Genomic DNA, 4,501 nt, shown 5'->3' on the forward strand with positions numbered 1-4,501 from the left:
AGCCAACTGTCATTCTGGACGTTGTAGCTTCTGTCGACAGTCCAGTTCTTCTCGTCGGAGAAGAAGATGATTCTTCCTCCAAGTCATTGAGGAGACGCTTACCGTTGGTGAGCCTGGTGGCCTTCATGGATGCCGTGAGGATGTGTTGTTTGGCAATTCGGTATGACCTGTACTGAGGTCCTCATTCACAGCCTTGGAGACTAGCTGCTTGCTCACTCCACGGTTCTTGGCCAACCTGGACAAGGAAGTCCCCGGCGAAGACTTGATGGACTTCCGGAGGCCTTCAAGGAAGCGAGGAGTGCGGATTCGGTCACTTCTCATGTTGTGGCCCTTGCGGCAGACATTCCCCTCAACCTCCCAGGCATTGAAGACCCGGTACACCGTGGTCTTGGGGTAGTTAAGAAGCTTGTAGATAGCAGAGGGCTTGTGTCCCGCGCGAGCCAATTCGAGGATGGCGTTCTCCTTGCGTGTTCCATGATGACTATTGTTTGTTGTCAAAACAATTGTGGTGGAAATTATAGTGTATTGTTCACGCAACCTTTTATATTAGTATGATTTCACCCCGAATATCCACATTATGGATCAACTGAAGTTTAAAGTAGTTCCAATTTATCGTGGACACCCTGTATGTGACTACTGACTAGCGTGAGGACTAGTTGTCGGACACACCACCTCCTTTTTTCTTCCACTTTCTCATCTCTGAGCTCACACTAGGAAGAATTGCCGCCATCACAACCTGAGTTCTAAAGGGACTTAGACTTCTAACTCCTCAACAAATCTTCACACAATTGTGGTAACACTTTATGCTTAGATGTTATTTCTTTCAGAATTAAAGACAACAGCTTTAGAAAAATAAAACATTTCAAGCTGCCATCAACAAAAGAAGTCGCACGATACAAAACCCTTAAAATTTACAACCCTGGAAATATATCTGCTATCTCTCTAGATGCAAAATCAATTTTCACATATTCTATACATATACGGAGTTGTCCAATAAAATATAAACACTTTGAATTTTAAACTTCAGCAAAATCAGTAAATAATTTATTGATTAACAATAAAATTTCAACAAAATTAATACGATATACGAAATGAAGACGCCCTTAGGGGAAATAATAGTTTCTAGGCGGTGGCGGAAGGACTGGCACCCACTGCGGATGTAGTCTCTGTCATTACCTCCCAGTGCTGGATGAAAGGGCCCTTGAGGCACTTGGTGTTTGGATGATAGACATAATAGACCTTCCGCTTGAAATGCACCCAATAGGTATAGTCTTGGGGATTTGCATGATGACTGTAGGGGGGCAAAAGTGTCAAAAAGAGCTAAAAAAACTAATTCCATTTATTGCTGGTCCAAAAAGTGGCCTTTCTACCCTCACAAGGTCCCTCAGAACTTTTTTTGTAGCTCTCTAGACAGTTTGGTGTGAAATACAGAGATCTCTTACAATTGACCATCCGGTAAAATGGCGATTAATCAGTGAATTATGTTATTATTAACTATATAGATCTAAATAATCTCGAAAAATGATTATTATTCTCACGAATATATTTAAAAGAAATGTCGTTTCATAAATAGTAAAAAAAAATATTTTGCTTTTTAGTAAATGAATATCAACTATCAAGTATATTAAACAAAGTCAATTAACATTTCAATAGAAGCCTTATCGAGTGTCAGATAACGTTTTCCCTATCGTCAATCAAAATCTTTATCAGATTGTAGATTAGATGTAGTATTCGAGTCCTTTTTAATGGACATGCACTCGGTGCTATGAATACTTTTACTTGAGTTTGGCCTGGTACCTCGGATATGACTTGAACTTTAAACTATATGATATTAAAACTCCAGTCATTTAGTCTTTGGGTCCAGAGTTGTTTGCGAGTTTAGATCTTACTTTAGAAGAGATATTTTGTAAATAATTAAAGTTTGCCTGGTTTCCAATACTTTCCTTAACGTCTAATTGAGCTATTTCAAGAAAATAATTATGCATGTCCTCTTTTTACCGTCCAGAATGATAGGGACTAATAAATGATATATCCGTGGTTTCTGACTGAACTCTATTTATATAAAAATTAATTATCAAACATAAATTGGGAAGTTAAATAACATTTTGTCTACTCACAGAGGTGAAACTCGAATTTGAACTCGGACATGCTTTAGAACAGAGCCATGTAGAATCAGACATGACTTGAACTCAGACAAGTTGGACTTGAATACGACACCTCGTTATTTTTCTTTGCTCACATAACCATTCCTCTAACCAGAAACAGAAAAAACCCTGAAATCTGTTGGTAGTTAGTCAAATAAGTCAGTCATCAATACCAATTGTTCTTTATCTCTGATGACTCCTTGAGTCCTACCATTCATTGTCATTTCGTTCCTCCCAATATTTAATATGAAAATATATATTTAAACTAGCCAAGGGTTACCCGGATTTCATCGGGCAAAAGAAGAAGTGGAAAATTACATTGATCATGGGCAATGGGATTTTTCTTAATGTTTAGACCTTTCGAGCGAGCGTTAGTGTATTCTATAAGGCATTATAATTAAAGAAGGGATGTGTGTTAAGAAAAATACTAAGAAGAGGGATTAAAAAAAAAAAAAAAACGCAGTTGAGCAGAAAGTTGCTCCTTCCCCCCACGGTTTTACTCTGACCAGGTTAAAAAAAACACCAATTAAAAGTTAGGAACGGACCATAAATATTGCATTACAACTTATTACTTCGTTGATTTATCATAAATAATGAATTATCGTGACGTATCCAGTGAGACGATGTAATCGACAGCTGACAGCAAAATAAACCTGGTATTTTTGTGTTGAGAGGGTAATGCCGTAACAGCTGTTATCTAGACAGAAAACTTGGTTTTCATGACTCATATTGTGTATATCAGCCTCTTTTATCGATGCCTTTCAATCGGATCTTTAAGGTCTTCTCCACTATGGCCTTGCTCATCTCATCCTATTGACACTTATGGCATTGGTATTTGGGTCGTGTAACTTGGGATTTCCTAATGCTCGTCAAAAAGTGGTTTTACCAGTTTTCATATCTCTTGCAGGATTATCAAGTTATTGAATGATTTTCCTCAATATATTATGCTTGTATATTTTGACTCACGAAAACACTTTTACTAGATATATATTGAGTAGTTTGTAGGTGTGTGTTTGTAAAGCTCCCACGATGGTGTCGTCTCAAGGGCATTTATAGTCCTCATTAAAATGACTATTTTTGATGTTCTGATGATCGATCTGTCATTAATTGAATTCTTTAAAATAATAACTGATTTCACTTGATGAAAAATTGTATAAAAATGAATGTACTACACCATCAATTAGGAGTATACCTGCAACCATTTCTTGACCCTGTAAAGTTAATCTAATGACCACATGTTGATGGGTTGAAAACGATAAACATTTATTCTTTATAACAAACTAGGTAATATTTATGATTACACAAAGTAATGGGTATGAAGCAGCTGGATAGAGCCTTCAACGATTCCAAGTTTAAAATACGCGTTACAAATAATAAGTGATATAAATAAAATGGGAATTCATTTTGTATAAGTTTAGCATTAATACGGGACCCTCCTTCGAAAATACAACACTTTTTGATCGTTGATTATTTATCATCATTAGATAAACAATTATAAAAATGAACGATTACCCTATAACCCTCCAACACACATCTTGCCAGGAGGCATTCCCAGCCTTCATCATTTGAAATTAAAATAATGTTCTATTTCAAAAAATATCCTCAAATTTGGAAAAAATAATTTATATTCAATATATCGCCTTTTGCCTTAATGACCAGTTTTAGCCTAGTTCAGATTTTCCACGAGGAGATAGCTCCAAAATTATAGCTCTGCGTTGCTCCATATTTTTGGTTAAGACGCGCTTATTTGTAAATTGATTTTGCTTATTCTTTGCTTACAATTTCGTTACATAATTGTTTACAATAAGTTATTAGCGTTGAAAATTGAAATATAACAAACAAACAAAACAGGTGAGAAATTTGAAAAAGTTTTGCATTTTAGACTGAGGGTCTGTATATATGATACTTACTTTCCTTTATTGTACTTTACAATCTTTCAAACAAGAAGAAAAGGCATAAAATTTGTTGGTTGGCGTGAGTCAATTCTTCATGTCGTTACTTTTTTTTGTATATCGCAACCAAAAAGAAACGGAAAGATGACACAAAATCAGTTGGTAGTTATAAATTTCTTCTTTTCTTCTATGGAATGATTATTTTATAATTATTCTTGGGAATTATTATTACCTTAACTAGAGCAAATTCGTCCAATCAACAACGTGCAATTTGAAGAAACCCATCAACGTTCCAAACACAGAAAATGAAAATGGGGAGGGGCGCGGGGGAGATGAGTATACAAAATGGGCTGTTGACATCTAAAACCTTCTAATTTTGATTGTTAGTGGGGGTATGACTCTGAGTATGAAGATCATTTTCTTCTTGTGATTTATCGTTGAATCAGGATATGTTCTTCAAATCCA

The 4,501-nt window shown here is 36.0% G+C and overlaps 1 long non-coding RNA gene across 1 annotated transcript; it reads right to left on the reverse strand.

Annotated features, from left to right (window-relative positions):
• Positions 1–2,888: 2,888 nt before the first annotated feature.
• Positions 2,889–4,282, reverse strand: LOC121124738 (uncharacterized). The gene is made up of 3 exons (XR_005866397.1): positions 4,055–4,282; positions 3,337–3,479; positions 2,889–3,258 (listed from the first exon to the last, which is right to left on the reverse strand). It is a non-coding gene; the product is annotated as an uncharacterized lncRNA (long non-coding RNA).
• Between the last annotated feature and the right edge of the window lie 219 nt (positions 4,283–4,501).

This window comes from Lepeophtheirus salmonis, chromosome 9, assembly GCF_016086655.4.
Source record: "Lepeophtheirus salmonis chromosome 9, UVic_Lsal_1.4, whole genome shotgun sequence".
Taxonomy (NCBI): Eukaryota; Metazoa; Arthropoda; class Copepoda; order Siphonostomatoida; family Caligidae; genus Lepeophtheirus; species Lepeophtheirus salmonis.